The sequence below is a fragment of the Heloderma suspectum genome, chromosome 5 (assembly GCF_057233095.1).
Source record: "Heloderma suspectum isolate Gila_16-S chromosome 5, 16-S_ref, whole genome shotgun sequence".
Taxonomy (NCBI): Eukaryota; Metazoa; Chordata; class Lepidosauria; order Squamata; family Helodermatidae; genus Heloderma; species Heloderma suspectum.
In genome coordinates, this window is record NC_139462.1 from 29,408,407 (window position 1) to 29,432,922 (window position 24,516).

Sequence of the window (24,516 nt, forward strand, 5' to 3'; positions counted from 1 at the left end):
ATTAAATGGATACATTATGCAAAAAGAAAAAGAAAGGTGCACATTGCAGAATATGGAGATAAGCCATATATTTCTTTTCTCCTCAAAGTCAGTGATCATGTTGTTAGAAAAAAAGGAGACTCCATAACCATTGGCGTCTCAAGTTACGTAAGAGCCCGAGTGGCGGGAAAATATAGGCGGAGCAAAAAGGGAATCATACTGACGCGCTCATGACTAACGGCTTGGTAAGCTGATAGTGACTGTTTATTGGATATTAACTTAGTGAGCCGATGTACTAACTGTTTCATTGGTTACTGGTAAGAACAATAGAAGCGATATGATATAAAGGGCTTTTGCACACGTGTCTCGGGGTCCAGACTGCTCTGCACCCGTTTTGCAAAACGTTCAGTAAAATAGTGTTGGATCCACTGCTGCCTGCCTGGCATTCTTTTCTTCTAAACCGAAAGCAAGGACTTTTTATCTAACAATTTGGTGCCGTGACTCGGATCCTGCTTCGGGGCGCGTCCCCTTCGCGCTGAGCCGAGGGGCCGCGGAGGAGAAGTGGCCACAGGCGGTTGTTTTATACTGCCTTCTCCTCACGACGGTGGCGGCAGAAGCGCCTGGGGACCAACGCCAGAGGAAGAGGGAGACGTGATCACTCCTTTTAGGCACCGGCAGTGGATCAATAAGCAGCTGGACGCAGCTGCGGGCGGGACAGAAGAGGCTTTTGGGGTAAGTGAAACAGCTTACATTAGGGGATAAACGCGGGACAGTGGTGTGTTTGTGATTGTGTGAGACGCCTACGGGCGAAGCGAGTGAGGAGCCCCGATCTGCATTTCCTTACCCCGGAGACGGGCTAGGTCAGAGGAGGGCGAAGCGCAAGAATTGCTGACTGAAATTCCCACCGTCATGGGCGGGTCCCAATCTAAGTCTGCGAAGAAGTCCCATACGCCCTTGGAGTGTTGTTTGCGCAATTGGTCACATTTTAAGCAGGATTATGGAACTAAGATGACAAAGGATCGTCTTGTCTTTTTTTGCACCCGGGAATGGCCAATATTAGAACCCAAATGGCCACCCGAGGGGTCTTTTGACCCAACCTTGGTATCTGATGTGCGAACAATAGTAGCACAGAGGGGAAGTTGGGACCAGTTCCCTTATATTGATTCGTGGGCAACTTGTGTGCCCCTTGGCGGCAGGCCTGCTCCGTGGGTTGTTAAATGCATGTCCCTTGCCCTTCCCATGGTGGTCAAAAGGAAACCACCAAAAGAAGGACCACCCAGGGTCGTGGCCACGGCACCGGAGGACCTACTGCTTCCTCCTCCCTACGGGACAGCCGTCGCAGGGCGCTCGTTGCAACCACCACCCTCACCTGAGGGGCCCGCCCAGCGGTTAGATGCCCCCGAGAAGGACCCCTCTCATGAAATAGTACCAGAGGACCCCACCCCTCTAGTTGAACGCCAGGACACTCTCCAAGATCGTCTATATTCCCTAGAGGAAAGATTGGAGGTCCTACAGAGAGAGGCAAAAGGGGGAACCTAACTACAACCTGCGAAAGGACCCCCAACCACCGGTGAAGTTCACCTTCCCCATCAGAGAAGTCCCCGACCCTACCGCCCAACATCCTCAAGGGACGATGTTTGTTTATGTCCCATTCACAACATCTGATTTGTATAATTGGAAACAATTTAACCCCTCCTTTGAAGAGGATCCCAGGCCACTCCTGTCTCTGATGGAGAATGTGAGGCTTACTCACAACCCCACATGGGACGATACACAAATGCTATTGAACACCTGTTTTCTCAGCCAAAAGCCAACCATCCTTGCGGGGGCACGAGCCAAGTATAGGGAGGAAAATCCCCAAGCAACTGAGGAGGAGACGGTGGAGGTTCTGCCCACAGGGCGACCCAATTGGGGGGTGGCCACAGCGGCACATAGACGCTTACATGCTGACTATTTTCGACTCATTTTAGCAGGCATGAAGCAAGCCGCGAGAAGGGCCCCCAATTTGCAAAAAGTCCTGACTCTAAAGCAAGACAAAAACGAACCTCCTGCTGTGTTCCTCCAAAGGCTGAGGGAAGCCTTCGCTAAATATACTGACATTGACTTGAATGATCCAAATAATTTAAGGATCCTCACGACTCAGTTCGTGGGAAATAGCTGCCAGGACATCAGAAAGAAGTTGCAAAAAGTTGAAGGAGGGTTGGCAGCTGACTTAGGAGTTTTAGTTGAAGTAGCTCAAAAGGTTTATGAGAGGCGAGAAGAAGAAGAAGGAAAAGAAAAAGACAAGAGGCAGGCCAAGCTCCTTGCTGCGGTTCTTAAACCTGACAAGGAGGGAGCTAGGAAGGGGAGGAAAGGGGGAAGGAAAGGATCTCCCCTGGGGAAAGATCAATGTGCCTTTTGTAAGAAAATGGGGCACTGGAAGCGTGACTGTGAGGCTTTGAAGCAGAAAGAGAGAGGGGAAAATACGGGAGAAGCGCAGAGAGTTCTGTATGAACAGGAAAGAGATTAGGACAGACCGGGGCCCGGCCCCCTCTTAGCCGTCTCTGAGGCAAGACGGGACCCCATGGTCAAAATAAAGGTTGGGGGCCGCTCCTACAAAGCCCTTGTGGACACAGGGGCCGCCCTGTCCGTCCTCCCCCTCAGTGAGCCCCCAACGGGAGGTGGGGGGTTCACCACCATAATGGGGGTCGAGGGAAGGGCAACCCAAGTGCCCCTCTCTCGTCCCCTGTTCACCAAGGTTGGGAAAACACACCTAGAACATGCATTTGTCTGTACCCCCTCCTGTCCGGTGGCATTGCTAGGGAGGGACTTATTGACTAAACTCCAAATTGAGATTGCTTTTACTCCTGACAGAAGGATGGAGATACGGCTCCCTAAACAGCAGAGTAGTAACTACCAAATGGCCCTTTTGAAGGCTGCAGAAGAATCCACCCCAGAGGCCACCGAGGACTGGAGCTTAATAGAAAACAGAGTCAACCCTCTAGCTTGGGCCGGGATTGGAGGGGCCTCTCGTGCCAAGTCGGCAGCACCATACAAAATTCCCCTCAAGGAGGGAGCAAGGCCTGTTCATGTGAAACAGTATCCCCTTTCCCGCCAAGGAAAGGAGGGCCTACAACCAGTACTAACAAAGCTCCGAGAAGAAGGCCGGCTCATTGAGATAATGTCCCCCTATAACACGCCCATCATCGCTGTGCCAAAAAGGGGAGGGGGGGCAAGGGCTTTCGCTTAGTGCAAGACCTCCGGCTCATTAATCAGCAGATCGAGGCCCCCCATCCTGTGGTCCCAAACCCACACACCCTCCTTGTAGGAATTCTGGAAGAGCACGCCTGGTTCACTGTCATAGACCTAAAAGACGCCTTTTTCAGCATCCCCCTCCACCCTGATTCAAGGCCTTTGTTCACCTTTGAATGGGAAAGCCTGGGGGGGGTCAAAAGTTCAATTAGCATGGACAGTCATCCCTCAGGGGCTGAATCTCTCACCGGTGGTCTTTGGCCAGCAGCTCCAAAAGGATCTCGAACCCTGGGTCCAGCAGCACTCAGAGGTGCATCTCCTCCAGTACTGTGACGACCTCCTGATTTCAGCCAAGGCCAAGAATGCGTGCCTGAGTGGGACGGTTTCCCTCCTCAACTATCTAGCGGGGGGGGGGGGTATAAAGTGTCAAAAGAAAAAGTACAGTTGGCCCAACCAACTGTAAAATTCCTAGGCTACCACATAACTAAAGGGACTCGGAGCCTAGGGCAAGAAAGAGTTGAAGTCATCCGTGACACTCCTGTCCCTAAGTCCCCCCGCGAATTGAGGGCCTACCTGGGGTTGACCGGATTCTGCCGACTATGGATAGCAAACTATGGGGAGACAGCGCGGCCGCTGTATGAGGCGCTGCAGAAAGATAGACTGGATAAATGGAAATGGACTAAGGAAATGAATAAGTCTTTTCTCAGTCTTAAAGCTGCTCTTGTGTCACCACCTGCTCTAGCCATACCAAATCCCAGCCGGCCATTTAGACTTTATGTGCATGAAAATAAGGGCATAGCTTCGGGAGTGCTTTGCCAGCGAAAAGGGCCCTCTTGGAGACCAGTGGGATATTACTCCAAGGTCCTAGATGTCGTAGCACGAGGATGGCCAAGTTGCCTGAGGGCAGTAGCGGCAACGGCTCTGGTTTGCGCTGAAGCAGAGAAAATGACAATGGGAGGACCCATTGAAGTTTGGGTGCCGCATGGAGTGCCACAAATTTTGGGATCAGGAGGAGGAAGCAAATTTCTCAACCCAGCCCAGCATTCCCGATATGAAATAGGTTTGTTGTTGTTGTTCAGTCGTTCAGTCGTGTCCGACTCTTCGTGACCCCATGGACCATAGCACGCCAGGCCTTCCTGTCCTGCGCTCTCTCCCGGAGCGTGCTCAAGTTCATATTCATTGCATCCGTGATGCTATCTAGCCATCTCATCCTCTGCCGTCCCCTTCTCCTTTTGCCTTCAGTCTTTCCCAGCATCAGGGTCTTTTCCAGGGAGTTTTCTCTTCGCATTAGGTGGCCAAAATATTGGAGCTTCAGCTTCAGTATCTGTCCTTCCAATGAGCACTCAGGGTTGATTTCCTTTAGGATGGACTGATTTGACCTCCTTGCAGTCCAGGGGACTCGTAAGAGTCTTCTCCAGCACCACAGTTCGAAAGCATCAATTCTTCGGCGCTCAGCCTTCCTTATAGTCCAGCTCTCACAGCCATACATTACTACTGGGAAAACCATAGCATTGATTAGACGGACCTTTGTCGGCAAGGTGATGTCTCTGCTTCTTACTATGCTGTCTAGGTTGGCCATAGCTTTCCTCCCAAGGAGCAAGCGTCTTTTAATTTCATGGCTACAGTCACCGTCTGCGGTGATCTTGGAGCCCAAGAAAGTAAAATCTGTCACTGCTTCCATTTCTTCCCCTTCTATATGCCAGGAAGTGATAGGGCCAGATGCCATGATCTTCGTTTTTTTAATGTTGAGTTTCAAACCAGCTTTTGCACTCTCCTCTTTCACCCTCAACAAGAGGCTCTTGAGATCCTCTTCGCTTTCTGCCATTAGGGTGGTATCGTCTGCATATCGGAGGTTGTTGATAATTCTCCCGGCAATCTTAATTCCGACCTCTGATTCATCCAACCCGGCATTTCTCATGATGTACTCTGCATATAAGTTAAATAAGCAGGGTGACAATATGCAGCCTTGTCGTACTCCTTTCCCAATTTTGAACCAATTGGTTGTTCCATGTCTGGTTCTTACTGTTGCTTCTTGACCCTCGTACAGGTTTCTCAGGAGACGGGTAAGGTGGTCTGGTACTCCCATCACTTTAAGAATTTGCCACAGTTTGTTGTGATCCACACAATCAAAGGCTTTAGCGTAGTCAATGAAGCAGAAATAGACGTTTTTCTGGAATTCTCTTGCTATGAAATAGGTTTACTAACAAACAAAAACCTCACTTTTAAGGCTTGCTCCAGCTTTAATATCGCCACACTACTGCCAACATTACTGGGCACAAACGGATCAGGACTCCCAGATCATGACTGCCTTGAAGTAATAGACCTAGACACCAAAGGCCGACCGGACCTTGAGGATGAACTAATAGAGGGAGCCAGAGATCTGTTTGTAGATGGATCTAGCTATATGCTGGATGGAAGGCGCTACACAGGCGCGGCTGTCGTTACTCTAGAGGAGAGTGTGTGTGAGGAAAGGCTGCCTCCTCATTTCTCCGCCCAATCCGCTGAACTGGTAGCCCTGACAAGAGCCCTGCAAGCCAGCAAGGGAAAGTGAGTAAATATTTATACCGATAGCAAAAATGCCTTCGCTGTTGTGCATGCTCATGGGCAACTGTGGAAAGAGAGGGGATTCCTTACAGCAAACGGATCTCCAGTGGCTAATGGCGGCCTAATAGTGGATCTTCTGGATGCCCTCCAGCTACCCTCACAAGTAGCTGTTGTCCACGTCCGAGCCCATGGGAAAGAAAAAGAGGAAAAATGGAGACAGGGAAACCAGAAGGCAGATGAGGCCGCAAAAAGAGCAGCCAGAGAGGGAATCCAAGGAACATTCCTCATTCTACCCAAAAGAAAAGAGCGCCCCACATACTCCCCTGCTGAGTTATGGATGGCACAAGAACACGGAATAAGTCCCTGCGATGACGGATGGATCCAGATGACAGATGGAAGACTGCTTCTTCCACAGACCCTGCAGAGGGTTGTTCTAGAGCAAGTTCACCATTCTCTTGGACACCCTGGAGCATCAGCCATGATCGACTATTGCAAGAGGCTGTTTGTCTCCCCTGGCTTAACTGTATGCGCCCACCGACTAGCCGCAACCTGTGAAGTCTGCCAGAAAACCAACCCTCCCAGGGCACCCCCTCCTCCAAAAGGAGGGCGACCATGGGTCTACTATCCTTTCCAGAGGGCGCAGATTGATTTTGTTGAGATGCCACCATGTAGGGGTTACAGGTATTTGCTTGTAATAGTATGTCAAATGACAGGGTGGGTAGAGGCGTTTCCATGTAGGAACTGCCAAGCTAAAACTGTTGTTGCTAAATTGTTACAGGAGGTGGTGCCCCGGTTCTCCCTGCCCGAAGTTATAGAGTCCGATCAGGGCTCACATTTCACCTCAGTTATTACATGGGGGATGGCACAAGCTCTGGGAGTAGAGTGGCATTTACATTGCCCCTGGAGGCCCCAGGCAAGTGGACAGGTTGACAGAATCAATCGGAGCCTCAAGGAGACTTTAACCAAACTCCAACGAGGGGTGAAGCTCACTTGGGTTGAGGCTCTGCCAATAGCTTTAACGAAGCTTCGAAGGATGCCAAGAAAGGACATAAAATTGTCCCCCTTTGAACTGATGTTTGGGTTCCCGCCTCGGGTACACTGCGGAAGGAGGGAGGAAGTCAAGTGGGAGGTGGGTGATCAGATGCTAAGGGATCAGTTGACTTCTCTACAGTCTGTTCTTTCACAGCTACGAGCTTATTCCGTTCCGTTTCAGAGACTGCCGTTAGATGCACCTATCCATCTCTTCCAGACGGGAGATGAGGTGTTGCTGAAAAAGTGGAATAAAAAAGCTTTAAAGGAAGGGTGGGAGGGGCCTTATTTGGTGGGACCAACCAGCCACTCGTGTGTAAAGCTTGTGGGTTCTAGTAAATGGACACATTGCAGCCGGATAAAGCCATTTGAGCGACCCTCGCTTCCTTCTATCACTTGGAAAGAACAGGAGGACACAGGCAATGGTCCTTTGCTCCCTGGCACTCCTCTGGAAGCTGCCAAGGACACAGGCGAAGAAGCCATCCAGGAGCCACAATCGCCTGTAATATACAAGTCACGACATCTGGGAAAAGCTCGGGTTCGAATTACAAAAAACTTGTAATATGAAGCAAGTACTGTGGGTGGTGTTGGTAATGTTAGTTAAAGAAATATTAATGTGGATGGTGATACCTCAAGGACTTGGGCTTGACAGCTTTAAGATAAAACCCCGAAATGTCACACCAACACCCCTCAGACCACTTCTGGTACAGATCCCTGAGAAAGAGAGGCATCCCTGGAGAACCAGGTTAGGGATCCCAATAACAGAGGAAACTGATAATGTGTGGTTAGAGTGGATAAAGTATACAGCCAAGTCTTTAAATAAGTCTGACTGTTTTGTTTGTGCCACAGGGAGATCTGTAGCAAAGGTGCTGCCCTTTCCACTGGGATGGGACACTCCTTCCCTCCTCACCTGCGTGATCCGTTTGTTCCAACACCCTGATGCATGGGGAGAGGAGGAATGCCAAACCCTCAATAAATTATACACCCCACTCAAATCAAAGGATCGTGTCAGACCTTCCACAGTCTTCCTGCAAAGAAGAAACCATACCGGATGCATACACCGAAACCTTGCAGACACAGAGGGGCGTATAGGGAACCTGACGAGTAAAGTAAGATGTGTTAATTCCACCCGCTTTAGGAATAATTCCCTTTCAATCCCATGAGCTGATCTCTGGTGGTATTGTGGTGGCCTAGAGTTGTATGAGGTATTGCCCTCCAATTGGTCCGGAGCTTGTGGGTTAGTTCAGTTGGCAGTCCCCTTTTCAGTTGCATACCATCCAGCAGAGAAGACTGGCCAACCCCGGCAGAAACGATCAGTAACCCCTTTTGATGATCAAATATATATTGACTCCATAGGAGTACCAAGGGGAGTGCCAGATGAGTTCAAAGGAAGAAATCAAATTTCTGCAGGATTTGAATCTACCCTGTTTTGGTGGGTGACCATTAACAAAAATGTAGATTGGATCAATTACGTTTATTATAATCAACAGAGGTTTATAAACTATACTCGAGATGCTGTAAAAGGATTGGCTGAGCAGCTAGATGCCACCAGCCAAATGGCTTGGGAAAATCGGCGTGTTCTTGATATGATGTTAGCAGAAAAAGGAGGGGTTTGTGTCATGCTAGGTGGATGGTGTTGCACCTTCATTCCTAACAACACTGCCCCAGATGGCACGGTAACAAGGGCTTTGCAGGGTCTCACCGCCTTGTCTGAAGAGTTAGCCGAGAATTCAGGGATTAACAACCCCGTGACTGACTGGTTGGAGAGATGGTTTGGAAAATGGAAACACCTAGCAGCCTCAATCCTTATTTCGCTTGTAGTGATGATAGGAGTTTTAGTGTTATTTGGTTGTTGCATTATCCCCTGCGCTAGAGGCTTATCCCAGCGGTTAATTGAAACCGCTCTGTCAAAACAGATGCTCTTGCTTTATTGTGCTGATAAAGAAACTCCGTTTTAAATGCTTTAAGACGTGAATAAAGACTTAAAGGAGGGAATTGTTAGAAAAAAAGGAGACTCCATAACCATTGGCGTCTCAAGTTACGTAAGAGCCCGAGTGGCGGGAAAATATAGGCGGAGCAAAAAGGGAATCATACTGATGCGCTCATGACTAACGGCTTGGTAAGCTGATAGTGACTGTTTATTGGATATTAACTTAGTGAGCCGATGTACTAACTGTTTCATTGGTTACTGGTAAGAACAATAGAAGCGATATGATATAAAGGGCTTTTGCACACGTGTCTCGGGGTCCAGACTGCTCTGCATCCGTTTTGCAAAACGTTCAATAAAATAGTGTTGGATCCACTGCTGCCTGCCTGGCATTCTTTTCTTCTAAACTGAAAGCAAGGACTTTTTATCTAACAATGTCTACCATCTGGAGATATGTTACTCCTCCAGGCTTACCTTGCCTTACTATATGTGAATGAGATTTGGGAATTTTCTGTGGTATTGCTCATGAATACTGAAGTTCAGGATTTGTCACCATGATGCTGCCAAATCCTCTCCTGAGCACAAAAGGCTGTATCCAGTGTTGGTCCTTTTTAGAGGAGAGCCATTGAAATGAAGGGGACTTAAGACAGACTAACACTGAATACAACCCAAAGCCATCTATTCCAAATGTACAGGTATAAAAGTAACTAGTAAACCCATACCACATGGAATTATTTAAAGACTGGCATGCATGCCCATGTCTTTGCAGAGACCTAAAGAACTTGTGAGCCACCAGTCCAAACACTCTCTGCCAGCCATTTATCTCATCTGGCAATTGATAAAATTCCTTTTTTAATGTTGGCTTCAGCCTTCAAAAGGTAGCAGGTTGTAATGCATCCCAGAGAATGTGACTGGTGGGTGTACGTCTGGCCTGATTGTGCAGGTTCATCTTAAGGAATATACAGGTGTAATGTAGGAAAGGGAATAGTCCTTCGTTATCTTTGAGCAGGCAAGACTTGCAGCTCAGAGAACGTGAGTCTTGCCTGAACAGCATATATGTGTAATCCTATATGTTTATATGTAGCATGTTGTCACTGCCCATGGTTGTCTCTTAAAGTAGCACGGGCTGGTGTGATTATTTTTTTTAAGTTCTTTTCTGGCTTCTAAGGACAAGCTGAATCTCAAAAGCTATTCAATCAGATACACTGTAATTCCATGATACTAATATATTAATTAATGATTATGAGTTATTGTATTATGTAGTAGCTAGAAGACATTAACTTGGATCTTAAGATAAGTTATTTTAAGGAAGTTCACTGAAGGAAAGTTACCCATCCTCTCTTACCTTGTTGTAGCCAGCTGTATCCCCTAAAAATCCTATCTGGAGGGACAGGGGCCCCTTCTGCTCCAGATTGGATGCCCCCCCGCTTTTGTGTAATTGCCCTTCTCCTAGGAACCCTCGACATCCAATCAGACATTGTTGACGAGGCCCCTCCCTACCCTCCAAATAGACATTTCTGGGCCTGCAGGTGGCTCCAGGGGGAAGAGAGGATGGGAAACTTTCCTTCTGTGAACATCCTTTAATGAATTTACCTTGGGATCCATTAAACTCTAAGGCTCATATATAGGGAACAGTGAAGATTCTGTGATTTCCAAGGGGACACCCATTTATGCCATGTATGCCAAAGTGCTTTTGAAAATGAAGGGCATTCCAGTGCTAGTCTTCCATATGGCACAGAAGAGTGGTATTCAGTTGTTCAAAGAAAAATGTCAGAACTTCCCTGGGCTAGTGTGTGCTTCTTCTGCATTCGTCTAAGCCAGGGTTCCCCAACCTTTTTGGGCTTGTGGGCACATCTGGCATTTTGTAAAAGTGCCCTGGGCAGCACCACAAATTAGCTGATGTAGCGGGCTGGAGAACCAATCACAAAAATGTTGGGACCATCCTCCGTGTGTGTGTGTGTGTGTGTGTGTGTGTGTGTACTACTCGCTCTGGCTTCACTCTCTGGTCCCTCTACCCCCCCCCGAATCTCTCTCTCTCTCTCTCTGTCTTTGCTTTTTCTCTCTCTCCCTATTTCCCCATCCCCATGCAAATGAATGGAACAATTTCTCCATTCATTTGCATGGGGAGAGAAAAAGCCCACCTGCCAAAATTGTCTGGAGGGGGGAGGCGAAGGTCACCCTTTGCCAAGGACCTTGTTGCCCCAAGGGACCTTGGTGGGGGATGGATTTTGCCACTCCCCTCCATCTGTTTTTGGCAAGGATGAACTTTTTCCTCCTTGTGCAAGTGAATGGAAGAATTGCTCCATTCACTTGCGAAGGGGGAAAATAGCTTGGTGGGCCCCTCAGCCTGGCCTCGTGGGTGCTGCTTTGGAGATCCCTGGTCTAAGCAGTTTTTTGGATAGTATCCTAGATAAGCATATGTGTGCCTTTATTTTTGTATGTAATACATCACCACATTTTTTTTCTTTTGCAAATTTGAGATGAGACGTCGCAGAAGAAAAAACCTTGCTGATGGAAACTTATAATGGGAATGCTTTTAAGCAGTCTTAATTAGTGAGATTGGCTATATACCAATTTTCATTAAAGTGGGTAGGGGGGACCCTTATTTTAATTCAAAGGCACTCAATTATTTTCCATGTGCATTTAGCTATCAGATTTTAGCCTTAAAATTTCTGTATGGTTTTTGGATTTTAATTAGTCAAGGAATTTTAGTTAGAATTTGACCTCTGAGTGACCCTCTTGCTTGTAATACTGGTAATCAGTTACATGAAGGCCTACAATGGCTTCAAATCTTTACTTTGGTAGTTATTTAATTGGGAAGTGTTTTGCTCATTGAAGCGTTTGACATGTGAGGCAGAAGACATCAACTTTGGTGGTACTGAGACTCTGGGTATCAAAGGACTTCTTGTTAATGTCCCAGAAGGGCCTCATGCTGCAGCAAATGTTGCAACAGGACTGAGGCATTCATTCCCTCATGCCTAGTAATCATATCTGAAAAGTTTAGCCCCTCATTTAACGAAGGGACAATATGATGGGCACAAGCAGGACTTGTGAATCAGCAAAACTCAAGCTTGCCAAAGTTCTCTGAATTCAGTATTGAAGCTTGTACCAACTTGAGTCCATATCAGATTGTGAGCTTTGCTTGTTTCTTTTTGCATGAAAATCTATGCCTATTTCCGTGGGTATTTTTCCAAATGTATGCAACAATTCTGCGCATCTTTGAACTGTACACATTCTTCTCCCATTGATTAAAGTGTATTTCTGCATATTTTTCAAAAGTACACAAGCTGTTGAAGGCATTTTTGGGGGTCTGTGAATTACATTGTAAGCTCAGAAATGTATGAACTTCGACTGCAGATTGCATCTGAGTTACTGTTTGGTCCAGAAGCTGGGAACTGGATAAATTCCCATCAAAAAAGAACAGAAACTAATTTTTCAGACATCCCTGCATGCAGCTGAACCTGGAGAAGATTTATTTGTTCATTTGTTTATTAGCATAGTTAGGTACCCACCTTTCATGCGCAAAAAATTAAAGGCACTCAAAGTAGTTTGCAATAAACCAATCAAATCATATCACAGTCTTGTAAAGAAGCCCACAAAAATTAGTAGCCTGCATGCTTTTTGGTTAGCTTGTCAAGAGGCTAGTAACTGTTTTTCTATGTTGGCCACAGAAGATGGCCCCACATATGATGTCTCTGTGTTGAAGTAATAAACATAGAATACCTCTTGTATCCATTCCCCTCAGCCACTTGGTGCCTGGGTTGAACCTGGATTGGTCCTTGCAGATATCCTATGTTTATTGGTTTGCGTGGTTTGGAATTGCCAAATAGAAAGCATCCTTCCTTGATGGGGCTTTGAGACTGTTGCTAATAATTTGTATATAGTAGTGGTAGCAGGTTATAATTGGATTCAGGAAGTGGATAATAATGTGTCCAATAGCAAGTGTAAAGGAAATTTAGGTGTATTTAAGAGGTAATTAACTGAGGAGAAACTTGGCTAGAACATTGGCGCTCACACCTCTGTACTTGGGAAATCTCTCTCTCTCTCTCTGACTATAATGTGTTCAAGATCTTTCAGTTTTTAATACTCTCTGCAAGTGTATTTCAGCCATGGTGCTAAGAGCATATTTCTACATTATTTTCAGCCCTGTTACCAAAGTGAGTTATGACTCTGCAGCAGGGTGGGAGTGGGGTGACTTTCCAAATCAATATTTATCATGCATTTTGATATAGATTGTCTCAGTATAATTGAAAACAACCTTTATTATCTTACATTGTGATCCTAAGCATTCAATGGTTCCGTGTTAAATTCTTTGGTTTAGCTCTGTATATTGGATAATGGTCTTGCAGCACACTGTCTAAAAGCTGAAGTTGATGCGGATGCATTTACATGGAATTATTCCAGTGGACCTTATTTCTAAGTATGCGTGTTTAGGGTTGTAGTCATGTACACTTTACTTTCATGTAAGTTCTAGGGCTATGCACTGCTTCAGTCTGAAGCCCGAATAACGAGGTGAGGCAAGCTGATTTGGAGGAGCCTTGTCATGATACGAAGCGGATCAGACCAGGATCGAGGCGCCCCGAACCGAAGAGGGTTCCCACCATTAAATGGTCAGATGGTATCCAGGCATATCTGGATGTGTTTTATTTCCAGAAGTTATTTCCTTGTCTCTTGTGCATGTGTGTAATTTCATACGCAAATGAATAATAGGCATATGTTTTACACAAAGCACAAATACTTTTAAGGTCCACCACACAAAATGCAGCAAAAACCAGCAACGTAATACTGCGCAGCCAGGTTGCTGGCCAGATGGGCGACCAAGAAATCTAACAAACAAACATAATACTGTGCATTCCGTATTATGTGGTTGAGCAGTGCTACCACTTAGTGAAAGTGTATGAGCATATTGTGAAAGAAAGATGTTTGATTTGTACAGAAAGTAACCAAATGCTACACAGGTCTCTTCTGGAGGCTATTATTTATTTATAATATTTAGAGACTGCCTTTCTGCAAATGTCACTAAGGTGGTGTACAACGATTCAAATAAAAACAATAATACATAAAAACATAAAATCAATAAAACCATATTAAGACATGGAGGGAGCAATCCTATGACCTCTAGACACTGTCTAGAGGGCCATAGCATTTTTCGGTTTCAGGGAACTAGAGTCGGAGTCCTGGCTCTGAGTTGATTCCCAGAAACTGCGCTCCCCTCCCCTGCCCCCTTGTAGCTGGCGCAGTTCTTCCCCATTTCCGTGCTTAGAAACAGTGCAGAGAGAGGGCGAAAAGCAGATGGTCCTGGGGATGGGGAAGAGAGGAGACTGCGGAAGCATCTTTATAGGCTTCCTATGCACTGCGCTGCCTCCCCCGCCCCCTCCCTCTGAAGTCACCGGCTAGATGCATGAAATCGCAAGTTCATCTGAAAATGCAGGGTGGCTGGAGCATGGCAGAGAGGATCGCCTCTGTGCTCCAGCCGCCCTGCCTAGGATAGTTGCCAGCCTCTGAGTTTGGAGGCTGATGTCTGTCTCCATAGGATTGTGCCCTAAAGTGATATTAAAACCACTACTCACAATTTAAAAGGTGAAATTAAGCAGATGTGGCCTAATTCCTTTCCAAAAAGCCCAGAGAGTAGGGGCCAACCTTAGTTCTGAAGGGAGAGCTTTCCACAATTTGGGAGTGATTCAGGAGGAAGCCCTTTCATGCATGCTCCAACAAATGGGCCTGTGCAAGCAGGGGTATTCTCAAAAGGGACTCAAGGCGGGTATGCCATTGCATGTGTGCCACAGCTTGTTCCCAGCATCCTAACTATTTATGTAGTGATCCACAGGTCTATCCATTATTTAAGCAGTTTTCAGCATTTTGGGATATGAAAAAGGATTTTAAGGAAATACAAAATAATGAATAATGTAAATAATATATTGTTTCCTCTCTTATGGAATATTTGTGAATTGCATCATATATATGGCATATAAAACTTTTAGCATATATAACTTTTAGATTTAACTCCCCAAAATAGGGTCTATTCTTTCAGTTAAAGGGTTTTGAGCCCCCGCCCGCCCCCCAGGCAACATATACACTTTACATCTGGTCTTACAGAGCTTCTACCATATTGTGGGATGTTGTAGACCAAAAGAATGTTGAAAGCAATGCAGGCCCACGTCATAAGGACTTCACAAGCTCATTGCAGGCACAGACCTCCCTGTCCTGGCATAGTTAACATGAATGAATTGTCAGTTAGGATAAAAGACTTTATATCTAAATATCTAATTAAACATCCCCTTTCAAACTGTATGCAGTTAAGCTGCCCATAAGATAATGGGCATGCTCTAAGGCCAAATACTGATCCACAGGTTTATCTGACTCTCTCTGTGCTTTATCAGATGTGTTTCTGTGCTGTGGCCTTCAGTTTTTCATACAGGGTTCAATGCTTTGTGTGAGTGAGCACATTTATTTATTTACTTACTTATTTTAGTTCTATTTTTATCCTTCCCCTCCTAACAAACCCAGGGTGGATAACAACAATATTAAAATCAGCTAACAATAACATACGAAGAATAAGCCTCTAATAAAACTAATAGATAATAAGCAGAAAAAAATAATAATTGCACATTGTACATTGCAGAAGCAACTAACTGTTCTTAAATGAATCTTAAGTCCTGCACCAAAACGTTAGTGAACTTGGTGCCGGGCATATCCTTGGGGGAGTGTGTTCCGAAGGCAGGATGTCACTATGGAGAAGACTTTATCTTGTATCACCACTTCATCAGCTTCCCCCACTGGTAGGACAATGAGATGGGCCTCCCACACCGATCTAAGAGCATGGGCAGGCTGGTACATATGACAATAATATATAGTCACTTTCCACAAGTAGGCTCTGGCTTCAGTTTACTCATTTACAAGGGTTAAATTAACTTCACTTCAGATACTTCAGTTGCATTTGACAACTTTCCTTTCGTCTGCTGGCAACCCCTGCCCCCCAAAGCCCCTTAAGATTGGGGAAGCCTTCTGGAGTGACATTCCATAAGTTCCTTCTGCTGAAATTCTTCACAAGATTTTAGCTTTCTCATCTCAGTGTGCTCATCCAACTAGGAAGGGTGAGAAAGTAAAGAAGTATGCTAGCAAAACTGTACTAGTAACATGATCAGTTTAACGCTCCAGGGTTAGTTTAGTACAAAGCTAATGGGCTATGTTAACACTAAAATCTAACACAGACATTAAAGTCACCAATTACTTTGATAAATGCTTTGACCTTCTCGGATCTCAGCCTACAGTAGTGCTAAAGCTCATGTGCCCTGGATATGATGTGATGTCGGTCATATGGTTATGTCTGTGGTGCCAGAATTATGCTCATCAGCTAGAACTGTAGCTGTGCCAATAGCTAATGCATAATTCGGATTTATAAGCATGCTTGTTTATTTTGGTATATAAAAAGCATATTCTGTACATTTAAAAGTGTGACCTAGTTGCACTGCTTTATCCAATAGCTAAACATTTTGCATGTGCAACAGGAATAAGAAAAAATATGATTTTGCAGCCATGCTTGCTTTGGGTTCATGGACATTTACTACTTTTGTTGCAGAGTTCATTACAAAACCCGGTGGTCCATAATTATTGTTTAAGAAATTAGCACATTTGTAACTCTTTGGTTGCAGGGCATATAGACATCTTTCCTTAATGCCATATTTCTGTTTCAGGGAGCCAAGCATTCAAACTGGAACTCTCTGTTATTGGTACAATTCATGTATTCCTGCCATTCCCATCTTTTATCATGGGGTGGACAACATGTAGCCTCCACTTCCCCCCAGCTGTGGCCCTGATTTGGCGGGGGGGGGACACGTTTATGAAAAAAAGGCACCTATAGTGCTACGGAGCGGCAAAAGCGTCACACTTACCTCGCAAACAACCTATGTTGACCCTTTTGGTGCTCTGTATTGATATGAATTTCTGCCAACCTAGCAGTTCGAAAGCAAGAAATTGCAAGTAGATAAATAGGTACTGCTTCGGCGGGAAAGATAACAGCGTTCCGTGCACCTCGGTGTTCAGTCATGCCGGCCACATGACCACGGAAGCGTCTTTGGACAGCGCTGGCTCTTCGGCTTAGAAATGGAGATGAGCACCACATCCTAGAGTCGGACACGACTGGTTGGGGACACCCTTACCTTTTTTTATTGATATGAATGCCAATTTAATTGACTGAATTTTGTGCCCATGAGGGTGGGGGTGCAGCCTGGGATGGGGGGAAAGTCTAGGGTGTGCAAATGGCCCCTGGACCTCCCACAAAAGCCCACCCGTTTTAGCATTTCCACTCCTGAAATTAGTCTGACTAATGTCAGTGTCTAGCTTTCACAGGCACTGCTTGTGACATTACTGGCAACACAGTTCTTCCCCTCTGTACTTTAGCATATTTTATCTTGCTTTTAAGTTTGTAGTACTTCCTAAGGCAAGTATTTGCTTACTCTGTTGTGTAAATCTTTAGGTAGCACTTGTGGGAAAAGCCATGAACTAAAGCAAGGCTGCCTTTTCCCCCATGGTAATGTCTAGAGATGGTGAAGGCCTGGTGAGAAAAAACAGAAAAAAATGGGAGGAGTGGGGGAATCAGGACCCCCCCTTTTTTCCTAGGGATTTTTTTCTTGATAATGTGTTTTTCTTAATTTTTCTGCCTCAACACCCATTTTTCACCAAAGCCTACACATCCCTAGTAATGTATCACTATTTCAGAATGTTTTCTTTGTCAAACTCTGCTGTGTTTTTGGTCATTAAATGATGTTTGCCCAAGCAATTGCCCAGAGCCTGGGGGGAAGAACAGAAAAAAATGGGGGAGGGGGGAATCAGGAAAAAAAATACCCTCAATTTGTTTCATTTATTCCCAGGGATTTTTTGAAAATGGGTGTTTGTGTGGAATTGTTTTTTCCTTAATTTGACTTCCCTCTCCCATTTTTCTCTCAAGGCTTCAATCTCTAGTAATGTCTCACCATTTCAGAATGTTTTCTTCGCCAGGTTTTGCTGTGTTTTTTGGTCATTAAAGGATGTGTGGTTCTCCACACCAATCCTCCTTTTTTTCCTTTTTCCTTCCCATAAAGAGGGGGGAATACAGTTACTCCATAGCAAAGCTATCCATCCTTTTCACTACAACAAATGTTTTCCTTCCATTACGTTTGAAGAGCTGGCAGACAGGGTTCAGTCAGAAATACCTGTCCCTGATATGGACCATGAGTGTGGTAGGAAGTGACAGTATACCTTCCTACTCTGCCTCCCTCTTTTGCTTCAGAAATCACCGGACATTTATGCGTGTGTAGATTGTTGACATGGGGTGAATGTATGTAGGTCAGATCATGCAGTCGTTTTCTGGATTTTTATTTGGGATATCAACAATCTGCGACTGTACATGTTGGATAGTATGTGTTTTGGCCCCATTCAAATATTATATCCCTGTGTGGACCTTCAGGGACGTCAGAGGCATGGCAGGCACACTGGGTGGTCACAGGTGCTCTTTTGCTTCCCACCACAAGCCGTGAGTCTAGTGTGGGTCCATTGGTTTAGTCTAAATGGGAATTTTATTGTCACTTGTTTTTAAAAATAAATATGTCATGTACTTTGATCAAGTGTTGTAAGAAGAATATCTGAAATACATACAGTGTTTTCTGTTTAAAATGGCTCTTAAAATGTTCTTAGATATGCCCCAGTTCCCCCTAAATTTAGAACAGGAAATAACTGTGGTACCCTTGTTATGTGTCTTGGCAAATATTGACTTCTTGGAATACTAACGTTTATTGTCATTTGGTATATGACAAACATGAAGCTAATGCTAAACTAAAATTGCTGGAAAAGTGAGCCCCCCAAATTGGGAGCTATGAAAGCTTCCCTTGAACCTTTTAAATTAAGGCTTGGTAACTGATATGAATTAACAGTTTGTTGTTTTAGGCAATGTTAATAAAAATATTTCTGGTGAGCAAGTATGGGACATTTGGGAATACATTATGTTGAAAATGGTTCCTTTTGACCAAGCAGGTATGGCATGTCCTTAATTTTTGATGCTGGAAATGCTGAATTTTCAGATTCCCCTATGAACCTTAGCAAGAGCATAGGGAGTTTAGGACTCCAAAACGTCCTGTTTCAGAATTCAATACAGATAATTCTCAACAGGGGAAATGATTACATTCTAATCTACAGTCTGTTATCTAAGTTGTGCTTTGTAGCTTTCACAGAATATTGTGTGAAACACCTCCGTTTTTTTTAAAAAAACTTCCCACTTGTTTGATTCTGTAATTTTTATCTCTTCCGTTTTAATCTGTTATTTTATTCTTCATAAAGAATAAAGGACCTAGGTCCCCAGTTCCCCACAAGAAAGCTAAGGGGAAGAAGATGAAATCCAAATCCAGGGGCAAGATCAAGCACAAGCAAAGGAAAGCCCAATCCAGGAAGTCCTCCTCTGACTCACCGTCATCTCCTTCTCCCCCAATTTCTCCCCCCTCCCATGCTCTAAAAAATAACCGTGTTCCTCAGGGGAGGGAAAAACCAAAACCAAAAGGGAGGGAAAAACAAGAGGGATAAACTTATCTCCTCCATGGTCCGCCAGATGAGCTACCTGAGTCAGACTCCAGGGAATTAGAGGAGCTTTCAGAAGAGGAGGTGGAAGATGTGTATTGCTCTGCTGAATGCCCTCTGTGAAGCTCCAGAGAAAACGTAAAATTCTTACCATTCATTTCTGTTCTTGGAGCATCGTCAAAGGCATTTGGCTCACTTCTTTCTTCCAGGATAAGTTAGGTACCAGAGGCTTCTATCAGCCTGTACATGTGAGGAAGGTAGTCAGGGCCTTCCAAGGGTTTATTCCTCTTATTATTATAACCTGTTGTGATTGAATTGTCTTTTCTTCCTTTATTATATTTGTAGTTTGAGGTTGCAACCAGTTCTAGTTGACAGTTTTCAGTTCTTGACCGCAAGTAGTTGCATGTGGTGAGGAGTTGTGGTGAGTCTTGCTTTTCCAGTCTGGTCTGGGAGGCAGGATGTGTCCTCCCCCTGGAGAAGGAAGGATTAGAAAAGGACCCCACCTACTCACTTTAGGAGAAGGTGTCATCCCTCCATGACACTCCGAGAACAGAAATTCATGGTAAGGAATTTCCGCTCTTACATGTAGTCAAGGGGGTGGGGGCATCATAGGAGACATTTGCATCAGTTCTACTTTGGAGCAAGTGTTCGCCTCTTCCTGTACTTCCCTGTGTGTGGTGCTTTGTTCTAGGCCTCCAGTTGGAGTGGTGTTTGGTGTTTGTATCTGGTGTCCTGAGGCAGCGGTAACCCGATTATGGTTCTAGGCGGAGAAGTGTTAGCAATGTGCCCGAGTTCCTATGTGTGTTCTGGAAACTGATTTTTTCGTGCAAAGTACTCTCTTTTTGTGTAAAGTGCCCTTTCTTCAAGGGTTCGCTCTTGTGTGCTCTAAGCGTTTATGACATAGGGCTGGAGAAATGCAGCCTCATGACACATGCCTTATTATCTGAATTACAGTCTTCCTGTGTGGGCTTTGTGCTGTGGTGTGCTCTGATAAGATATGGAGCAAGTCAGCACCCAGTCTTCTGTCATGGTGATATCAGTGGGGAGGTTGTTGAAATGGAGGTGTCTATTTTTATATTTTTCCCATTCCTTTGAAGTCAGTGGAAGAGGAATTTGTTTGCATGAAGTCCAGGATTGGTATAAAGTTTCACCATTAAGGGCTCTGTGGCCTTTGCCTGGGAGAGTATAGCTACAGCATAAGGGTACTTCTCCATTGCGCTGTCCCCATCCTTCTCACAGCTCTTCGGCTATTAGGCGGTATATAAACAAAATAAACACACAAACTCTGCTTGGTTTTCACCATTCTGCAAGGGTATCTCCTGTGCTGGCAGTGTATGTTAAGTTAAGATGATGTAGTGAGGGCCTCTGCCAAGTAGCCCCTCAGCCAGCAGATCTGGAGTATAGGATTATATCTTTGTTCTGCTAAGAACTATTCAGACTTTACTAAATTGCAAAATATAGTATACTATAAGTAAGTTTGATTATTTGTTTAAGCTGTAGAGCTCATTAGAAGTTAGTAAGGATTTGATATTTTCACCCTAATTGTTCAAGCCTTTGGTCAAATGTTTTAATCCCATTGATTGGTAGTTTGAGTTGTAAAAATATACTGTGGTTTACAGACTGTGTGCTCTTGGTTAGCTATTTAATTTATAATGCTGCAACACGATCCGTGTGATTAATTTAAGGGAGGCAGTCAAAACATTTCTATTTTTCTTTTTTACTCTGGCCTAAATTTCCATAAAGATACATTGAAGCTAAACGAACACCTAATGGTTAATTTTCTTGCTGAAGTTAAGATTTAAGATTCATGTTCATATTTTAAAGCTTGAAGAGAATATTTTTCATTTTGGGATAAGTGCAGGTAAAAGTTATATTCCTTCAGTGGACCAGTTAGTCTGGGTGCTTCCAGGCTGGGCTTTTATGGCCTCATCACCCTTGTTAGGTGATCTTCGACTCCCTACTCCTCCCGCTCTGCACTAGTGCTAATGATGTTGTGCTAGTGTAAATCAATCCTTGTGCAATGAAACTAGCGCTGGCTAGAGCAACAGGAGAACACAGTGGTTTTCCCCATTGTTCTAGAAAGTGCTAATTAGGTTGTGCGAACATTTACGCCAGCACAACATCATTAGCACTAGCCCTGGGACACAGTTGGATACCCCTCCTCTGTGTGTGTGCGTGCGTGCATGCATGCATGGCCCAAGACATTTTGCTTCCTGAGGCAGAATAGCAAATTATGCCCCCTCCACCCTGACTCAAGTCACGGTGCATAAGCCAGTCAAGTTACTTTGGAATTTGAAGCCAGTCGGCAAAAGCTGATTGCGCTATAATAAATTTGTGAGTCTTCAAGACCCTTTGTGGCTTTTGAACACAAAAGAAGAAGAGGTCTGTATGCCTCTTCACATCTGTTCACCTTTCTCTAGCAAGTGCAAACCTCTGCTGTCAAGGAGGACTATGCACCCACCAGAGTCCGGCCTCGTGGATCATGCAACCAGAAGGCGCCATCCAGAAAGATGCTGTCAGAGCCAAAGAGATCCAGACACACTCAAGCAAATCAAGCCAAGCCGTACTACACCCTAACATATTACCTTGCTCCTAGTCACAAACATTGCTTCTCATATCCCTTTTTACTGCAGTACCACTTCTGTCCCCCTTACCCAAGTAAGGGGCCTGGGCCAACTTAAAAGAAGCAACAGGTAAGGAAGGCCTCTGGCACTCCATTGAACATGTCAGCAGCCAGTGCACCTGCCCTCGCCAGGAGCCTCACTCCTACAATGGCAAAGTGTAGTGATTGGCTGGGCACCCCTCTCTGCACAATCAGAAAATGCACAATTTCTTACAGTGGTGCTGTTAAGAAATTTGGATGCTGGATGTAACAGTCTTATAGCCCCCTTTATATCTTAAAATGCATCACTTCACTTCAGATGGCAGGTATACCTTCCATACTGCGCAGCTGCTGCATTCCTTCTGCTGGAACAATAATAATTTTTTTTTAAAGATTCCACACACGTGCAAACGTTCACATTTTAAACTCACTTAAGGTGCAATCCTATGCATGTTTCAAAAGGAAAAAGTCATACAACTCTCAGTACGCCCCAGCCTGTATGCCCCAACTCCTTATTTAGGAGTAAGTGCCATTTGCTTATAGGAAAGGATAATATATATTTTAACTGAAATTTTAAAATAAGTATCTGTCACCATGTGCAGAGTTTTCCTGTGGAAATCCTGGCTGGTTCACTGTTGTGATTATTTGATTGGAGATGAAATTCAGTTATGCATGACTGAAGGAGAGGCACTTGGTATATGTTTAGGGGCACTAATCATTACTGTACTTATTATAGTCTTTAAATATGGTTAAACATCCCAAAGTATCTTGCTATTCTATTTCTATAATTCCTTCATCTGTATCCCCTTCTCCTGCCTTTTCTCCCTTGTTTTTCAGGCTGCAATCCTATTTATCTCAGAGTAAAACCTATTGATCTCAGTGGGGCTTACTTCTGAGTAGACATACTTAGGATTGTGCTGCAGCTCTGTTTGTAAGGTGACACAAGACACACGTACACACACCCCACCATGTTTATCAAAAGAACAGCTTGCTGGTTACTGCATCATATCTGCTTGGAAAAAAAAGGAGGTTGGGCATTCTAAAATAAGCAGGGGCAGATAGGAATAGTTTTACCTCTCCTATGCTGTTGCAAACCTGAAGCTGGATGCAGAAAGGCTGTGCTGAACCCTCTTTAGCCAGGAAGGGCTTTGGACATTGCAGTTCTTTTTTTCCTCCTTTCAGATTCCAGCCGCTCTGAGAGAGGAGAGACCAAGTTCACTTTAGCCTCTCCTTTTCTCTCCTGATCTTGCTGGCGTGGGGATTTTTTTGGGGGTGGGGAGAGGATGGTAAACTATGGCAGAGACAGCAGTTCATGTGGGACTCAAGAGAGAAGACACACAACATCTCTCTCTCTCTCTCTCTCTCTCTCTCTCTCTCTCTCTCAGCTTGCCGCTGTTCGTGACTTATGCCTCTCAGGATAGCTTGTAGGAGCAAGCAGACAACAGGCAGGAACAAGCAGCTGGCAAGTGAGGGAGTGGCTGGCCTGCCCGGTAGGTGGGCAGCAGCGGCAGCTCCAGCCATAGCTGCCCATGATAGAAGGAAGTGGTGGGCCCTCCTTGCAGGGGTGGGGTGGGGAGAGCAATTTGCCCCTCTTTCCTGCTCTGACACCTGATGTGGGCACTTGACCCTGTGTAATGGTGGGGCCAGCCCTCTGGGTGTGAATGTACCTTTTCATGGAATTGTGCGTGTTCATGTGCACGTAAATAACTTGCAAAATAACATATGTGGATAACATATGTGGATATGTGTGTGAGAGAAAGATAGGATGGGAGTCTGTGTGTCTCTTCTGCTAGAGTTGTATCTTAAAACTGCATACATTGTTCAATGGAATTCAATATATAAAGTCATTGAAGAGTCTCCAGTTTGTTACAAACCCGATTTTATTCAGGATAAACCTTTCTTTGAAGTATTTTAGTGGCTGCTCAGTTTTTACTATAGCTCTGGAGCCTGATGTTAGTTGCTCCAGAAGACGGCTGCGTCGCCAAATTGAGATATAGTTATAGTTCAAAGAATTTATAGCAATATTTTATTGTATGTCTGTTTTACTATTTATTGCTGGAAATATTTTGAAAACGTATGGGACACCTTTAGAATCTATTTCCTTCTTCCATACCCTTTGATTAGGAAACAATAATTTTTCCACTCAGTAAATAGGAATAAGGTCCCCTTGGCTCACACAGCATTCTTTAAGGTCCAGTGTAGGGATGTGTAAAACCTTCCCTGCTATTTCCATGGATATTTCCACCTTGCAGAAGAATAAATGTTGCAGGTCCAGGGCATTTGCAAAATAAATGCAGGGCATGATGTTCTGAATTGTTAGTTTTTATGTTAATTCACATTGTAGCGTAAGAACAGATTGTCACCTAATCGAAGTGCTGACTACCTTGCTATTGCTTAGCGTTATTTCTTGTCCAATTGCTGACAAGCTTTTATGTTTGGTGCTGGGCTGTTTTCTCAAAAGACTGGACTATTGTGCATTATTCCTCATTCTCTGCAGCATGGTTACACATATGTTTTCTCCTGTCTGGTGAATAGGAGCTCTGAGGTCTCTCTCTTTTCCTGATTTAAATCAGGAAAATTGTATGGGGAAAGCCTATATTCCCTCTGCCCCAGCACCACAGGGCCCATCTGAATCAGGTGCTTTGATTTTTTTAAAAGC

At 44.8% G+C, this 24,516-nt stretch overlaps 1 protein-coding gene across 7 annotated transcripts in view; it reads left to right on the forward strand.

Moving 5' to 3' along the window:
* BMPR1B (bone morphogenetic protein receptor type 1B) overlaps positions 1-24,516 on the forward strand; it is a 369,856-nt gene that overhangs the window by 119,620 nt on the left and 225,720 nt on the right. The window lies entirely within an intron of this gene.